This window comes from Rattus norvegicus, chromosome 3 (assembly GCF_021556685.1).
Source record: "Rattus norvegicus strain SHRSP/BbbUtx chromosome 3, alternate assembly SHRSP_T2T, whole genome shotgun sequence".
Taxonomy (NCBI): Eukaryota; Metazoa; Chordata; class Mammalia; order Rodentia; family Muridae; genus Rattus; species Rattus norvegicus.
Window position 1 is genome coordinate 24817246 of NC_141536.1, and position 19725 is coordinate 24836970.

Consider the following 19725-nt stretch of genomic DNA (forward strand, 5'->3'; position numbering starts at 1 on the left):
CTACCTGATGCGGTACCTCCTGCCACAATGGTTATGGACTCTAAGTTTTTGCAACCATGTGCCCTAAACTACTTTCTTTTATAGATTGCCTTGGCCAGAATGTCTTAGCACAGCCACTGAAATAATTAAGCCATACCTGCCCTTCCCTTAAGACTTAGAGCTGTCAATTAATAGAAGGTGTTAGAGTATAATAGACAGACATGTAGATTGATTATAAAGAAACTGTTTTCTGGACAAAACATGACAGATGTTCATAAGAATTCTGAAGAGTTGTGAGAGCATCTACAAAGCATTTACAAAGGCTCAAACCAGACTAAATTCTAGCATAGAAAGAAAAGGTGAGCATCAAGTCTCTTCCTTAGTTGAAAAGCTATTAGGACTTGTAGTGTACTATCAAGTTCTACAGTAAAGGTAACAATTTTAGTGTATCTAGGATTTGAGAAAGAGGCAGCTTCAAGAGTGGTTCCCTAACCTAGAATAAATATCCTTGAATCAGACACACTGTACTAGTAAATTTTCTGCTTCTGTGATAAATCTCAGTGGTCAAGGAAACTAACAGAAGAAAGAAAATAGTTTCTGCTTATGCTTCTGGAATGACAACATCTGGGAAGCAGGCAGGCAGGGCAGCTGAAAGCTCACATCTTGAACCACAAGCATAAAGTGGAGAGAACAACCTGGAAACGGCACAAGTCTTTCAACTTTCAAATAATCAAGTGAAGCTAAAATGAGTAGTTGTTAAGTTTTTCCAAGGTTCACATATAAAAAAATATTGATTTTAATTCAACTTAGCAGAATTGATTTGTTGTCTGTCAATCTAAAAATACTTTCAGGTTAGCTGATGTTTCACTTTATAGTGATATATTAATTTCTATTTTTCTTGACTACTAAGATTCAAGTTGGTTTGGATTTTTCTGTGATTTTGCGATAGACCGTCATCCATATGTGGTTTCATTTATATATATATCTGGTGTAGCCATGGACAAAAGGAAAGACTTGTGGTTTGAAGATTTCACTGCTTTTTACTACTCTGGTAATAAAAAGGTGAATATATAAGATGAAGAGTGACTCAGTGATGTGCATTTTGGATTCTGATATTCCAAGAGGTCCACAAGAACTTGAAAATATGCTATCAAAGCTCATCATGTATGAAACAGAGTACTTTATGTTTCAAATATGAGCACAAACTTTCAATGCTGATTCTATTCTAATCCATTATTGTTGATATTAAGATGATTTTCATTCGGCTTATTTTATGATAGACAGAGCTATAGGTCATGCTATTTTAATCACTTTAATTTTTATTTTTATTGAAACATTTTGTTTTCACTAAGTTAATTTACTTATCAAAGTACAAATAAAGAAAAAGATTATTGAATCTGTCATTTTTCTGTAGAAGCAAATCTTTATGTTTTAAATAAAATACTTGAAATTCTTTTTAATCTTGCTACTTTAGAATCTATGATGAAATAAATGTCAGCACTAGTTGGCATTTGAAAAACAGAATCCATTCATTTTATGAAAGGATATAACTTTTTTCAGAAATATTATACTGTCTATAAATCTGTAAATTATATGACTTGAAAATTCAAGCCAAATAGGGACTTCAGAAAGTCATACAAAGTATAGAATTTCAAATGAAAATGTTAAGAAATACTTTTGTTTACAATGATCTTTAAAGATGATGGCCATAACTGTCGCTGAAGGGACAATTAACAGACTTGTTATACAAGTTTATATGATGCCAATGAGTATTGTTTGTCTTATTAGCTTTTCTCTCTGTATCTTCATCAGAATTTAGTGTGGACTCATATCACTGATTCACTTATTAGCTTAGGATATCAGCACACATGTACATGGCATGCCATAGCACACATGCATTTTGTCCTTTGTTTTCTTCTCCCCTGCCCTCCCTTCTTCTCTCCTCTTCCCATTCTCTCTTCCTATGTTTCCACTGGTCCTTCTCTGTCTCTCTCACCCTAAAATTCAATGGCAATTATCTTCTAAAGTATAATTTTTGTTTAATAATGTGCCCCATCTTTACTCTTCCATATCTTATAGACAGAACAACTTGTAGGTCTGAGGTTTTGTGACTGGGTTGGTGTCTCAGTCTTTCCATTGGAAGTCCTTTTTGGTTACAGGAGCTGGCTGTTTCAGGTTGCCTATCTCCCATTGCTAGGAGTCTTAGCTAAGGTTACCCTCATAGATTCTTGGCAGCTTCTATTATTCTATGTTTCTAGCTCTTCCCAAAGATATTCCACCACCTACTGCAGTTCTCTCTGCCTCCATCCTCCCCTGACTTGATCTCAGCTGCTCCTCTCTGTACACTGTCCCCAATCCAGTTCCTTCCACCACCCCATCCATGTCTATTCTGTTAATCCTTCTCAGTGAGATTCAAGTGCCTCCTCTTGGGTCATCCTTGCTAGTTACTTAGCTTCTTTGTGTCTATGTATGCTATCCTTTACTTTATGGATATTACCCACTGTACATGACTATATAGCATATCTGTCACTCGGGATGCTATTTTCTAGATAAATATATTTGCTTGCAAATTTCATGGTGTCATTGCTTTTAATACCTAAGAAATGTTCCTTTGTATAAATGTACCGCAATGTTTGTCTATTCTTCAGTTGAGGGCTATGTAGGTAGGTATTACAAATAAAGTTCCTATGAACAGAGTTGAGTAAGTATCCTTGTAATATAATGAGACATCTTTTGGAAATATGCCAAGGAGTGGTAGAGCTGGCTCTTAAGGTAGAACTCTAGCCAATTATCTAAGAAACCACAAAATTGACATCCAAAATGGTTGTACAAGTTTGTACTCTCACCATAAAGATGGAACATAAACTGAGAAACTGACCAATAACTGGCCCAACATAAGACTCATGCCATAAGACACAGCCCATCCCTGACACTATGAATGATATTCTGCTATACTTGCAGATGGACACCTAGCATAACTGTCATCTGATAGGCTTCACTCAGAAAATGATGGGAGAAGATGAAAAGATGCACAACCAAACTCTAGGAGGAGGTAGGAGAGGAAAGATTGAAGGAGCCAGAGAGGTTAAGGACATCATAGTAACACCTACAGAATCAATTAACGTAGACTCATAGAGGTTCACAGAGACTGAACTACAGAGAGCATGCATAGGATAGACTTACGTGCTAGGCACACAAGTAACCATTGTGCAGCTCGGTTTTCATGTAGGGCTCCCAACAGGAGAAGCAAGAGCTGGCTCTGACGGTTTTCTGCCTTTATTTCCCTTTCTCTTAACTTGGGTGCCTTTCCTAGCAAAAAATAGTGTAACTATTCCTACTGCAACTCCATATGCTAAGGGGGTTTAATACCCATGGGAGGCCTTCCATTTTCTAAGGAGAAAGGGAAGATGTGAGAATGGGTGAGATGGGAAGTAAGAGGGAGAGACTGGATGTGTAGAGGGAGAGGAAGTTGCAATTAGGTTGTAATATAGTTTTTAAAATTTGTTAATTTGAAAAAAGTGTGCCTTTTACCAGTAGTACTTACTAGTATTTTCTGTTTGCTGCTGGTCTTCATTGTTAAATTATTCAGCTGCTCAAAATAAACTGTGGAAGAAAGTTTAATGGACCTGAAGGATTCGCTCTTTAGAAGAAAATTTCATTTTAAAAATGACATTAGATTCAAATGATCTAGGTGAACAGCACATACTAGATGAGTGGTAAAATATCAGTATTTTCTACAATTCAAAAATGCTTCAGGTCTACTTTTTTTAGCTTTGGTCAAACCTTTATTCAAAGGGTTGGTATTTTATAGGTTGTGCAAGCCATACTACCATCAATGGAAAGGTTCCCAACTAAGAACAAACAAAACTGGCATTACTTAGCTTCTGAAGGGAAAAGCGATGAGGCCATCAGCTGACATGGGTCTGTTAAATCTAGTGAGACATTTTCTTTATATTTTTCAAACTCAGCATGGTTTTTGTTTCCCCTTTATTTTCTGAACTATTTCAGGGGATCATAACATTTAAAATTCTTTTTTATTTTATAGAACAAAAATATTTACCCTGGAATGTTAGTTTGGTTCATTAAATTCCATGAGAAACTTGAATTGAAAAAAATATTTAAAATCTGTGCCCAGAGGTGGGGCTATCCCACAGCCCTCCAGATCTAAAACCTGCCCACAGAGAGCTGGTCTCACAGGAACTCTCTCAATCCTAAATCTACAGGTGGGAACCCACTTTCTCTCCACTAAATGTCCAAAGAGAGACCTGTCAGGAGCATACAGGGCACGAGAAGCTCAGTAATCATGGGACAGGGCCCTTCTAGTTTCCATGTGCTCTCAGAGCTAAAGTAGTCCCATAGTCCTCCAGACCCAAGACCAGCCCTCAGAGGACTGGTCTTCCAGGAGTGCTCTTGCTCCTAAGATGACAGGCTCATGGACTAATTTATGACAGGAGGGACAAACCGCAGTCAGAGACAGCAAGACCAACTAACTTCAGAGATAACTAGAGAGGCAAGCACAAGAACCTAAGCCAAAGAAACCAAGACTACTTGGCATCATAAGAACACTATTGTCCCACCACAGCAAATCCTGGATACCCCAGCACAATGGAAAAGCAAAAATCAGAGTTAAAAGCATATCTCATGATGATGATAGAAGACTTTAAGGACATAAACAACCCACTTAAAGAAATATAGGAGAACACAGGTAAACAAATAGAAGCCCTTCAAGAAGAAACATAAAAGTCTTTTAAAGAGGTAAAGGAAAATATAATCAAAAATTACATTTTGAAGGAATTGAACAAAACCATCTAAAAATAGAGATAGAAATGATAAAGAAATCAAAAAGAGAGACACAAGAGATAGAAAATCTAAAACAGAGATCAGGAGACATAGACACAAGTGTCACCAACAGAATACAAAATATAAGGACAGAAGATATCATAGAAAACTTTGACACAATAGTCAAAGAAAATGCAAAAATCAAAAAGCTCCTAACCCAAAAACAGCCAGGAAATCTAGGAAACAAAGAGAAGATCAAACCTAAGGATAATAGGAATAAAAGAGAGGAAAGATTTCCAACTTAAGGAGCCAGTAAATATCTTCAACAAAATTATAGAAGAAAACTTACCTAACCTAAAGAAAGAGATGCCCCTGAACATACAAGAAGCCTACAGAACTCCAAATAGATTGGACCAGAAAAGAAATTCCTCTTCTCACATAATAATCAAAACACCAAATGCACAAAACAAGAAAAAGTATTAAAAACAGCAAGGGAAAAAGGTCAAGTAATATATAAATGCAGACCTATCAGAATTACATCAGACTTCTCAACATAGTCTTTAGAAGACAGAAGATCCTGGACAGATGTCATATAGACCATAGAAAACAAAGACCAATGCAGGCTACAATGCTCAACAAAACTCTCAATTACCGTAGATGGAGAGAACAAGATATTCCATTACAATACAATATCTTTCCACAAATTCAACCCAACAAAGGATTATAGATGGAAAACTCTATCACGAATAGGAAAACTACATCCAGAAAAAGCAGGAAAGTAACCTTCTTTTAACAAAACCAAAAGAAGAGACCCACACAATCATAATTACACCGTTAACAACAAAAATAATAGGAAAAAACAATTTTATTCCTTAATATCTCTTATCATCAAAAGACTCAATTCTCCCAATAAAAAGACATAGCCTAACAGACTGGATAAATTGGACTCCGGAGAATCAAATAACCTTATTAAGAAATGAGGTACAGATCTAAACAAAGAAGTCTCAGCTAAGGAATACTGAATGGCTGAGAAGCACCCAAAGAAATGTTCCACATCCTTAGTCATCAGGGGAATGCAAATCAAAACAACCCTGAGATTCTACCTCACAGCAGTCACAATGGCTAAGATCAAAAACTCAGATGAGAGCAGATGCTGGTGATGATGTGGAGAAAGAGAAACACTCCTTCATATTCAGTGGGATTGTAAGCTGGCCCAACCACTCTAGAAATCAGCCTGATGGTTCTTCAGAAAAATGGATGTGGTACTACTTGAGGACCCAGCTATACCATTTCTAGGCATACACCCAAAAAATGCTCCAACATATAACAAGGACACATGCTCCACTTTGCTCATAGCAGCCATATTTGTAATAGCCAGAAGATGGAAAGAACCCAGGTGTCCTTCACCAGAGGAATGTATACAGAAAATGTGTTATATTGACTTCAGGAAATTCATAGGCAAATGGAAGGAATTAGAAAATATCATTCACAAAAGAACACACATGTTATGCACTTACTGATAAGTGGATATTAGCCCAAAAGCTCAAATATCCAAGAAATACTTCATATTCCATATGAAGCTCAAGAAGAAGGAAGACCAAAATGTGGATGTTTCAGTCCTTAGAAGGGAAAACAAAATACTCACAGAAGGGAAATACAGGAACAAAGAGTTGAGAAGGTACTACAAAAAGGTCAGCCAGAGACTGCCCCATCTGGGCATCGATCCCATATGCAGCCACCAAACCCAGTCTCTATTGCTGATGCCAAGAAGTGCTTGCTGACAGGAGCCTGATATAGATGTCTCCTGAGAGTCTGCCAGAGCCTTACTGATACAGATAAGGATGCTTGCAGCTATCAGACTGAGCACTGGGTCTCCAATGGAGGAGTTAGAAAAAGGACTGAAGGAACTGAAGGGTTTTGCAACCTCATAGGACAACAACAATAACCAACCAGACAGCCCAGCCCCAGACCCAGAGTTCCCAGGAACTAAATCACCAACCAATGAGTACACATGGGGAGACCTATGGCTCCAGCTGCATATGTAGCATAGGATGGGATTGCCTAGAGTCAATAGGAGGAGAAGTTTTTGGTCCTGTGAAGGTTTGTTTCCATTTCCCTAGTGTAGGGGAACGCCAAGGTATTGTAGTAGGAGAGGGTGGATGAGAGTGGGAGAATCTTCATAGAAGCAGAGGGAGGAAGAATGGGAGAGGGGAGAAAGGGGGATAACATTTGAAATGTAAATACATAAGATATCCAATAGAAAATAACAAAACATACTGAGAATAAAAGTTGAAAACTAAAAAATAAATCTGAAAAACTCTCAATAATTTAAGCATTTTGTCTTTGATATCTTGTGAGGTTAATATATCACGAACAACCAGTTAATGTCAATTTTAGAAGGACTCACTTGTAGCAAGTATCTGTGGGAATAGATTTTTCTGGAAAATGTCTCTTGCCTTTGGAATTGATCTTTTGCAAGACCTTGAGAACAAGTTAGTGGTATATTTTCAATTTGTTTCTTTGCTGTAAATTTAGACACTGTAAGTTTTCTTCTATACCTTGGACCTCCCATGTAATAAGATTTTACCACCTAAACTTGATGCATAGATTTAATATTAAATTCTTCCATGCTTTTGACCTAGAACTGTATGTGTGTGTGTGTGTGTGTGTGATATGTGTTAGTAAAATACAACAGCATCTATCGAAAGTAGCAGCACTAAAAGCATAATTTAACAGCAAATGTAAGTGTTAAAAATACCATGTTAATATGGGTTGTTAACATATATTTGCTTTGGGGTTTTATTTATTTATTTACTTATTTATTTACTTTCGAGTACAAGTTGAGGTCAAAGCAAAGTGAGTTAAGTAATATCTTTCCTCATAAAACTCTAAAAATTCTCTATAGAATAAAACCCATTTCTTATCTATACCACACTTTCTGTGCTATTCAATCAATACAACCAAGGCCCTTGTTGGGGACTGTAGACATAAGATGCACAATAGACTGATGACAGACAATTCCAAGTTCTGATGGAAGATATTGGGAGTGAAGTGGAGAATTCAAACTTAGGTTCACTCTTCAACTAAACTACTTTAAGTGGGGAATATTTTTTGTTCTTTAATAAGATGTCAAAGCAAATTATTTTCTCAGTTTTCTATGGTGTTCACAGAAACCCAAAGTATGTTTGCTTGTAAATCTGGATGTGTGTGGGGGTTTGTGTGTGTGTGTGTGTGTGTGTGTGTGTGTGTGTGTGTGTGTGTGTGTGTGTGTATAGAGAAAGATAGGGTGGGGGAGAGAAAGTTAGGGTGGGGAAGAGAGAGAGAAGGGAGAGAGAGAGAGAGAGAGAGAGAGAGAGAGAGAGAGAGAGAGAGAGAGAGGGAGGGAATGGTATATCATAGTCTTAGCAGGTGGGTTGGTAACATGAGAAGTTATAAAAATCGTAAAAAGTGTCACAGAGTCTATAAAGACATTGATATAGCTGTGTTACTTTTAAAGGTCACTATCTTGGTTGATTAATTTGAACATGAACTGTATGGAATAGTTTTATTTATTAGGTCTTCTCTTAGCTTCAGAGTTCTACTACAGATGAGAGTTTATTTATTCTGTAAGTTTTTCTTTTAACCTAATTTAAAAATTTTTTTTATTAACTTGAGTATTTCTTATATACATTTCGAGTGTTATTCCCTTTCCCGGTTTCCGGGCAAACATCCCCCTCCCCCCTCCCCTTCTATATGGGTGTTCCCCTCCCAACCCTCCCCCCATTGCCGCCCTCCCCCCAACAGTCTAGTTCACTGGGGGTTCAGTCTTAGCAGGACCCAGGGCTTCCCTTTACACTGGTGATCTTACTAGGATGTTCATTGCTACCTATGAGGTCAGAGTCCAGGGTCAGTCCATGTATAGTCTTTAGGTAGTGGCTTAGTCCCTGGAAACTCTGGTTGCTTGGCATTGTTGTACATATGGGGTCTAAAAATTTTTAAAAATTATATAGTCATATAAAATCTCATATTTGTATTTTTCTTAAAAGTTTCATAAAATAAATGGGTGAGTTATTTCCAACGCATCGTATACTAGGATTCAATTTCTCCTTCCACTATGAAGTTTTGACATATTTTCATTCTACATTTTGGATTGCTGTAAAAGTAATTTACATATATCAGTATGTTTGTCCCTTCTGGTAGAATTTTAAGTTCATGGACTTTTCAATGGATATATAATATATACCTCATATTATTTAATATATCTATATTATTAAGTGATTAACTCATGATTGGAACTATGAACTTGGATTTCTCTAACCTCAGTTTACCCACTTGTGAAGGGAAGCGAGGTAATAGGACTTATCTCCCAAGATTCTAATTTTGAACAAGCACTATTGACATAAGACAGTGCCTACCTCATGGTAACAATCAGTAGTGAGCATTGTAATAGAGTGCTTATCACTGGGAAAATGCTCACAAAGCAAGAATGAGGACAATCCTTTGGTTCTGCAGTTCATTTGTTTCTCCACCACTACTCTTTCAGTGTATAGAGAGACTAAAGGGCCTCTTCAGTTTACCTGAGTGTTACATCATCAGTTAATGTCTGACTTCAGTCAGCTAAGATGTTTGCATGCCTATTGATTTGGAGACCTGCTCACTTTTATTTTTCTAAAGTTCGAACATCCTGGCATTTTTGAAGATTCCAGATTGGTTGTGCTTCCATTGTAAAAAAAAAAATGGCTTTAGGAGGACTAAGTCAACCTTAACAATGACAGTGGGAAAAAAACAATGTTTAGATATGGTTTTAATAACAGTAAGCCAAATTTAATTGAATTATTTTAGGCCTACTTGTAGAAGCCATTGACCCCTTATACTTAAAAATGATTCTTGAGAGAATATTGTAAGAAAAAATAAAGTAATTGAATTGACTTTTCTAAAAACATCCACATTTTTAAAACTCAGCAATTTCATCAGTCTTTATTACAATCAACACAGTTCTCATCTGCTCTTTATATTGTTGTCCATAGCTAGCATCCCGTAGTATTTACACATAAGTGCTAAGGAGTATGACAAATAGCAAGGCTATCTGAAGAACAACCATAGGCCTGCCCTCATCCCTCATAAGGAACGATGGTGAAGCTGAGCACTCTGAGAGTAAAAGGACCAATGTCTGATCACTTTCTTCCTGTCAAAACATAAAACTGGCCTGACCTATAGTGGCTTTGAAATTAATCTTCTGCTGCACTCTTCTTGAAAATTCATAAACCTCATTCATCCTTTATACTTCATTTTGCTTTCATATGCATTTAAAATTTTCAGTCTTATCATGATAAACTTGATAAAATTCCAAGCTTTTTCTTGAAAAATATTCATTGTCTTTTTTTTTTTTTTTGAAAACAAAACATTTTCTTTCCTGTGAGCAGAAGCTGTGACTGGAATGATTCACTTAAGTATTTAGCTTCCCATGTGCATACAAAAACCAGGAAGCCAAGAAAAGACAACTGTTAATTCCAGACGGATATTTCAAATACTTCTATTATCATATAAATATAATTACTTCATTTTTTAAAAAGTACACTCTATTTGCTACAAAGAAGGAATGTTTGTGAAAGCCATCTTCCCTAAAATCAGAATTCATCTGAGCTACTGCATACATGATCATGAACCAGAGTCCTCCTTTTATCACTTTAACCTTATATTATTCTCTTTTAAACCAATATTTTTATTGATTTACCCTACTTTTAAGTAAGCTGAATGTAAAAAAAATTAGCATTTTCCAAGAAGAACATTTGCTGCCCCCTCTCCTTCTCTGTGGCATTTACCATACATATGTAGGATAAGCAAAAAGCCAAAGGCTCCAATCATACCCTGGAAAATTAGCTAGTGTGTGGCATAGATCCCTGAATGAGCTTTGTGTTAATGGTTCAAATTACCAGAATAGATGATTTTATATATATATATATATATATATATATATATATATATATATATATACATACATACATACACACACAGTGATCTAGGTTTTTCTTGTAATTTTCTTATCTGAAAATTTTATGTCTATTTCATTTCGTTAAATTATTTGTTTGTTGCCTGACAATTTCATCTATACAGTTTGCTGTGCCCATTCATGAGCCCCAATAGACCACTTAGGAACTGATTTCAATGCAATCACACTAAGGTCTCTTTATTCAAGCTCAAGCTTGGTCTTACTGCTGACCCTGACACTGCAGGAGGGGAAGGTGAAGCCTGAAGGCCAGTTTCAAGCAAGCATTTATAGAAGTAAACAAACAAGCAGGGGCGGGAGGGGCGGAGTTCTAACCCAGCATACACATGATTGGTGGCTATTATGGAATATTCTTGCCCTTTAAAAATGGGAGTCAAGGGCTGGAGAGATGGCTCAGCGGTTAAGAACGCTGTCTGTTCTTCTAGAGGTCCTGAGTTCAATTCCCAGCAACCACATGGTGGCTCACAACCATCTGTAATGAGATCTGGTGCCCTCTTCTGGCCTGCAGGCGTATAGGCAGGCAGAACGCTGTATACTTAATAAATAAATCTTAAAATTAACTCCTGCTTCCCTACAGATTGGTAGTTGTTAGGAAGCAAAGTACCAGAGTCAGACTTGTTAGAGAGTAACCTGTAAATTAATGCTAGTTTGTTTGGGAGTAACCTGGAAACTGGTGCTTGATGCAGACCAGTTGGTTAACTGGAGTTCAACCTTAGGTCAGGTTCTCTAAAAGGGAGTCTGATTCCAAGACTGCTCTCTCACAGATAATGAATTGTAGTCAAATACACACACACTGTCCATGCTTTCGCACACATAGTCACGGAACGCAATGATATTCACCAATGCTCTTCACTCACATACTTCTGCCTTTTCCATGGAAAACTTTCTTTATATTTTCATAAAGTCTTGTTCCCAACTTCCTGTCCTTTCCTATATGTGACCAGCAAAATTTAATTAAGATTGATTGCATAGAACAGGAGTGAGATTGCTTTTTTTTTTCAGAAAAACATGAGCAACTCTTCTGTACCTCACTCTCTATTTTTGAGAAATAAATGTACAAACAAACTTTATAAACTATGTATAATCTCCATTTTATTTGAGAATGCTATAGTGGGAAAGCCTTATATTTTATATTAACATTTATTTTATTTTAATGATTTTACTTGAAAGAACAGAGTAATGGTATTTCTTTATAACATTTCCACGTGTTTATAACTTGTTCTTGTATGGTAACACATTTACTTAGAGGGCTATCATTAGGACAACCAATTACATTTTCAACCTATGGGAAGTTTACACTGTAGTACTGGTAAATTACACCTTTTCAATACAGGATAGGAAGAAAAGCACAGTGCTTTCCATTGTAGTCAGTTGGAAAGTGACAAACATTCATTTTATTTAAATACTAAAATACCAGTGGCCATTGCATTTTGCCGACTATCATTCAGCAAGCTGATATTGATATTCATGTCAGCAGTGGAAAAGGAATAGTAATTCATTGTCCTCCATGGGGTCCACACCATTAAATGTGCTTTCTTTGAGATACATATGCCTAGAGCGGCAGAGCTTACATGGCATGCATGTCTTTATCCCAAAGGAAACTTACAATTATGAAAAAAGAAAGCAAAACAACCATGAATACCAGAGCAAAGTTATTAAAGTCGATAGAGGGCAGTACATAGTAGATGATTAGCAAAGTTATTTTAAGCATCCTGATAAAAATATAGACTATCTTGGTTCAGTTGCAAGCACATATGTGACTTATTGTTTAGCTCTCTAAGTCTTCTGAGCAACAGGTCGATCACCCCACAAGATGTTTGATGTTTATTTGCAAAGGAGTCAGAATTAATTATTAGACACCAGGGTATTAAAATCACGACATTGGCTATATCTGTTAAAAATTTTTGGAGTAGATACATTATTGTATTGAAAGAATAATACAATTACAATGGAAATGGGCAAATTTTAAAAGCAGAATTCTGAAAGAAAATGAAAGCAGTAAATCTAGAAAATAGTAATAAATATGGGTCTCAACAGTCTCTACACTAACCACACTTCTTTAGAGAATATGAAGCCAATATAAAACAATCAGAAAGTTTCAACAAATCTAAAAGGGGTAAGGGAGAGGGATGAAGGGATAGAGTAGGAAACAATTAATGCTGCAATAATCCTTTATTTCCTGATTTATTTTGATATCTTAAATAAGTGAGAAGTAGAAAATATGCTTTGATCAAACAATAGAATAATGAACTAAACAATAAAGAAATAATAAAAAAATGCAGACAATCTGAAAGCATCAAACTTATGTATGCGTAACATAGAAAAGTAAAGCCTTCCTTGCTATCCCAAAACTTCTACATTATAGACGAGTAGGCTCCACAAAGCTGTATGTAGGGTGTGAAATGAGAGTCATTCTGGCAAGAAGTTGAGATGATATCCAGACTGCAGCCTAATAGTAACAGTCACAGGATGAGACCTAAAAACCAGAATGAACAGAGAATGCTGAGAACCGGCCTTAGTTCTGTTGGTTCAGGGTTCTAGAGAATAGGAGAATTGGATCAGCACAAAATAAAGTCTCTCAGGAAATGATGCAGCTGAAAGCTGGCAGGTGACTCATTGTTCTGAAGCTGCACTCAGGGAAAACTCTCTCTCTCTCTCTCTCTCTCTCTCTCTCTCTCTCTCTCTCTCTCTCTCTCTCGTCTTTCAGTTTTTATCCTGAGTTCCCCTCAATCTTTTATTGGTTGCATACTGTATTATCAAAAGCTTTTTTCATTATTTTCCTTAATCCCATTTTTTTCCTGAAAAACCTCATGTAACTATGTCACCAGAAAGCACAATGCACACACAAAGTCACAGGTCAATGTTGGCTTAAGCAAGTTATACATTAACTTTTAACTCTCAGATAAACTTCCAAGTCACAGGTCATCTGCGCATAAACTCTCGGAGCTACATCATTAGCATAAAAACAGAAAGGTGCTAAGCAGGTCAGAATAATATTAATATTTAACTTGTCTCAAATTTGCAAAATCTCTTTATTAAGCTCGTCCAAATGTCTATTTCTACAGAACTTTTCATACTCTTTTCCATGTGCAATATTAAACCCTCTTGCCGCTTCCCCCAGGGCTCTTTCATAGGCCCAAGTTCTATCTCTTCGAACTTGTAGCATAGTTTCTTTAGGTAGGGGTTCAAATCACTCAGCTCTAGTCTTTCCAGTAAGGTCAGTTCACTAATCCAACATCCCTTGTGAGGAGTTAAAACCCTCTATCCATCCCGTATCTTTTTAAATGAATATATATATATATATATATATATATATATATATATATATACACACACATGTGTATGTATATATATACACATACACATATATACATATACGTATACACACATATATACATACATATACACACATATACACACATACACACATACACACATACACACATATTCACATACCTATACATATACACATACACATACACATACACATACACATACACATACACATACACATACACATACATATACATATACATATTCTTCCAATTTTCCTCAATAACATTTCTGGACCAAACTTTCTATTGTTAGAGATCTCCTCTCATGGGAATTCTCACCACTGCTCACTAATCCATTAGATCCAACTATGTCTTCCTCTATCTTGTCCCTGTATTTTCTATGAACATCCCTGTCCTTAGTGAACCAAGCCCATTATTCCTTTTTCCTAGAGGTGTTCAATTCTCTTAACTACTAAAACTTCATGTTTCTCAAAAACATTTCCTATTTCAAATATTTCATGATACAACTTAATCATTAGAAGTCGGCTAAAATTTCTAGGACAATTAACGTAGTCAACCCCCATATCCAGAACCTCTTGTCATGTTATGCCTGGGTTGACTGTATGAATGGCCAAGGTCAGAGCAGTTTGTTCCTTGCAGACGTCAGAGCCATTTTCTTCTCTAGTAATTCCCTCAATCCCTTGCCTAGACATTTTTACAAAAGTTATATCCGAGGACAAATATGGTATAACAAAGGGGGGGAGACAAACAAAGAAAGAGGAACTCCATCTGTGTACTAGAAACCAGAGATGCATTATTCAGGTTGAAGACGCTTCCACAGCTGAGACTGTGTGACACAGCCCTGTTGGCCATTAGGTCACACTTGACAGAAAGGACTTAGGATAGAGAAAGACTGAAAGAGATCAAAGTTAAGAGTATTTACTTAAGATGTGGAACTCTTGGAGTCAAGAGAAAACTGCAGACCTACCTACGCAAGTTTGATCATAAAGGTTTCCAGATCTGACTTTTTAAAACTCAAGGTCATCAAATCTCTGAATTTTCTGTGGCTATTCTTTTGGGGTTTTTTTGTTTGTTTGTTGTTTGTTACACCTCAAGCACACTTTGTTCCTGCTCCTTGTCTTCAGTCCTTCTCTCCTGGTATTCCCCCATACCCCCATGTACTCATCCTCTGTTTAATGTCAGAAAAAGACAGACCTCGCCAGGATATCAGCCGAATATGACATATCAAGTTACAGTAAGACTAGATACTTCCACTCTTACTAAGTCTGAACATGGCAACCAGTAGAAAGAAAGGGAACCAAAACAGGCAACAGAGTCAGAGGCAGTCCCTGCTCCAACTATTAAGAGGCCCACAAGAAGACCAAGTTACGCAACTATAACCTCTATTCAGAGAGCCAAGGTCAGGTCTACACAGGCTGCCTGGTTTTTGGTTCTTGGTGAGGTCCTGAGAGTCATGGTGAGTTGACTCTGTGTGTTTTCTTGAGGTATTCTAGATACTGCTGGCTCCTACAATCCTCCTCCCTCTTAAGACTCCTTGAACTCCTCCTAATGTTTGACTGTGGGTTTCTGCATCTGTCTTCATCAGTTGCTAGATGAAGCCTCTCAGAAAATAATGATACTAGTCCCCTGTCTACTAGTATAGCAAAATATAATTAGGAATCATTTCATTGACATTTTTCTTTTGCCATTTTGGCTTGATTCTATCATAGGTCTCTTGGCTATCTATCCCATGGTTCTTGGTCTTCCAGGCAAGGTCCTCACGTGTGAGCTTTCTCTCGTGGCACAGACCTCCTGCTGTTCCAGTCATTGGTTGGCCACGCCCACACTTTCTGTGCCATGTTTATCACAGCAAATCTCATAGGAAGAAAATTTGTAGGTTGAAAGTTATGTGACTGGGTTAGCTCCCCAACCACTTCACTGGAAGTCTTGCCTGGTTAGAGAAGATGGCCAGATTATGCTGTGTATCAACTATTGCTAGAAGTCTTAGTTATGATAACCCTTATAAATTTTAGGAGTTCCATTTTACTAGGTTTCTAGCTTGTCCTGAGATATCCCTCAATTCCAGTTGCCTCTCTAAGTACTCTCTGTCTTTCAATTCTCCTCCCACCACCTGATCCCACTTGTTCTTACCATGACTGTACCTGATATGTACATTCTATATGTCCTTCTAAGGCAGATTCAATATATATATCCCCTGCCATTCTTGTTCCTGGAATACTCTTAAGGCTACTTAACCATAATCAAGAGAGCTATCAATACAAAGTGATCCATTTGCACACTAGAGAATAGATAGACATCACCTACTAGAGCAAGAAGTAAACTTGGACCATTATAGAATGGTCACATAAATGAAAAAAAACACAAAAGGGTGTGCCTAGTTTTATGAAAGGCTCGTATTGTCATTTGAGTAGAAAGCATTTCATAAAGTCTGTGTTCAAGAATAAGATAAGTAGTTAAATAAATGAGCACAATATTTATTATCCAGAGGTTCCAACTAATCTCTGCCATCTGACTATAAACATTCTTTATCACATACCTGTTATTCATTACAGTGTTTTCTGAGTCTAGAATTACAAGTAGCAATTCATTAATCAGTAAGCCAATCAAATCAGTGGATAGTAAGCTGTACATGTACATGTATGTATAAAGGGGACTGAGAGACACAAAGAGAGAGAAAATAAAAGTAGATTTATAAGAGGACATGTCACTTTGCAAACCTCTTTGTCATCATTTTGGACATCAGTTTATATGTCTGCATGAAAAATATCTGAAAGATCCAATTCTATCATGGAGTGATATAGTTCATGTAATAAAATGATTTTGAACATCTGTAAAAAAAAATCATCAAGTAGGACATATGACTCAAGTTGTCTTGGGTAGAGATCTCAATGGTGCATCTATGCGCATTCAAGGAAGTGTTAGACATTGAAAGAGAAGTGGAAGCTCCATGTGGCATCTCGAGAGTAAGAGGAACTAACTATATGAACCTAAGGGCAGAACAGAAAGCCTCTTGCCCTCAGCCCATCACACAGGTGGAGTCACATGCAGAAGGATTGGGAATTTCAGGCCAGCATGGGATGTAGACTGTCTCAAAAATCAAACAACACACCAATAGAAAACATTTAAATATACATTAAAAAGGAAAAGTCTTGAAACTTTCAAACTAAAACAGAATAAAACAACAAAGGTTTAACAACAAAACGGCATCATGGCACTGGAAAGTACAAAACATCTCCCTTCCTTCTTAACAGAATATACATACCAATTCAATAAGTGTAGAAGATTGTGCAGCATGGGGACTTTCTCACAGTGTGTCTCTCTGTGAAAGCCTAGTGCAATATGGAGACCCTAGAAAGGGGGCTCAAGATCTATACATGAAAGGAAACAGTTGGCCCAGGAAGAATAGAAACTCTTCCAAGCTCAAATCGACTACAGACACCAATGAGCCAGAAGTAGGGAGTGCTCTCACTTCCTAATGAAGGAAAAGAGAGATGCTGTAGAAAGGGCATGAGTAGGTGTGGGACTCCTATACACATGGCTATTGAGCCTTGGATATTTCAAGCTCTCTATCTCATTTCTATTCTCAGGAATGCCTTTCAAGTCTTTAATTCAATGCCTGCATTCCTACCATGTATATCTGGTCACGTTCTTTGCTCTAATCACACGAGAACCCAGAAATCAGCAGGTGTCCTCTGGACAAAGATCTGTTCCTTAGATTTATTGATGAACCAGGGGATACATGTAAAATTCTTTCAGTGTTCTTTCTTTTTCTTTACAAACATCACAGATCATACCACATTTGTTTTTATTTCACCATCATTTTCCTTTCTCTGGAGCTCTTGCGAATGTTGAACAAGTATACATGTGACCTGATCATCATTTTTAAACCTATGGCAATCTGTGGTAAACTTGAGGCCAAGCAGAAGTAATTAGGACTTCGGCAGGATCAAAGAAGTATATCTATTGCCAACAGCTGAAAAAATGGAAACAGGCAACCTCGGGAAGTAGGAGCTAGGGGGAACCTCTAAAATGTACCAGAGACCTAGGAGGTAAGAAAGGCTTAGGACTCAAAGGAAGGGAGCTTAGATGAAATCCCCAACAGTGGGGAGAGGCGACTTGTGGAATTTTTAGGTCCTTCTTAAAGTCCTCTATTATCAGCGTGAGATGTGAGTTTAAATCTAAATCTTGCATTTCCGGTGTTTCGATATCCAGTACTTGTTTTCATGGGAAAACTGGGCTCTGGTGATGCCAAGTTGTCTTGGTTTCTGTTGCTTAGGTTCCTGTGCTTGCCTCGTGACATTTGGTTGTCTCTGGTGTTAGCTGGTCTTGCTCTCTCTGACAGTGACTTGACCCTCTTGTAAGCCTGTTTGTCAGCATTCCTGGAGGTTAGCTTTTTCCCAGTGAGATCTGGGTACAGAGAGCTATGTCACAGGGTCAGCTCTGGTTGTAGGCAGAAACCAGAAGGATCTTGTCCCAGACTGTTTCTGGGTCCCTGTCCTCAGGGCTCTAGGTGGGTCCCTCAGAGCAGAAGTAGTGGTCTTACCTCTGCTCTCAGGTGTGTCAGAGCTCCTAGAGACTGGCTTTCAGCTCTGGGCACAGCCAGAAACCAAAAGGATCCTGTCACTGACTGCTCCTAGGTTCCTGTATCCAGAGGGCTCTAGGTGGGCTCCTCTTGGGCCAGAAATGTGAGCAGAAGTGGTGATCTCATAGCAGAGCTCTCAGGATTGTCTACAGTTCTGAGAGTCCAGCTCTCCTGAGAATGTTTTAAAGACCCATGTGTTTGGGCTGCAAGCTTATTTACCATAATAAAATACCAATACCACCTCTTCCTATGAATGAATAAATGAATGAATGAATGAATGAATGAATCTGCATGCAAGGCATATAAAGATTAGCATTTCCAATGCTCCAAAACTTTCTATGTTGTCTTAGTTAATTCTTTATTGTTGCGATAAGACATCAGAAAAAAAAACCTGCCTTTGAGAGAAAAAGTTTAGTCCATTTTATATCTTGGTCTATTATGGTCTATTATCTGAGGAGGTTAAAGGGGGAACCGAGAGGCAGACATTGATGCAGAAGCCTTGGAAGACAGTTATTTTCTGTTTTGTTCCTTGTGACTTTCCCAGTATGCATTTTTATAGCACTCATGACTACCAGCATAAGAGCTGGCACTGCCCACAGTGAGCTTTTCTCTTACACATCAAACATCAATCATGGAAAGTTATCACAGGCTTTCATTCAAGCCAATTTAGAGGTAGGGCTATTTTCTAAATTCAAGTTTCCTCTTCACGAATGACTCTAACCTGAATCATAATTTTTGAGAACATTTAGCCCTGTGTGAAGTTGATACACAAACACATTATTAGAATGAACCCTTTTGTTTCATTCCTAGGGTTTCATATTAATAGCAATATCACAATATAAAACATCTCAATTTTACAAGCCCGCAGCTTGTAAAACTTCAAGCACTTTTAAAAGTTCACTTGCTTTAATAAAAGCATCCAAAATCTCTTTCAAAGTTTTGCTAAAATACCCATCGTCTCTGTAGAACTCCAAAGTCTATAACTCCAGGAGGAAATAAACAGGGTATAATCACAATGTGAACAAAGCAGAATGAAAAGTCAACACTCGGTTTCTGGGATTGACTCCTCCAAAGAGCTTGGTCATTTCTCCAGCTTCAGCCTT

The 19725-nt window shown here is 37.4% G+C and overlaps 1 protein-coding gene across 2 annotated transcripts in view; it reads right to left on the reverse strand.

The window, feature by feature from the left end:
* The window catches only part of Lrp1b (LDL receptor related protein 1B), a 2085328-nt gene that overhangs the window by 949232 nt on the left and 1116371 nt on the right, over positions 1–19725 (reverse strand). The window lies entirely within an intron of this gene.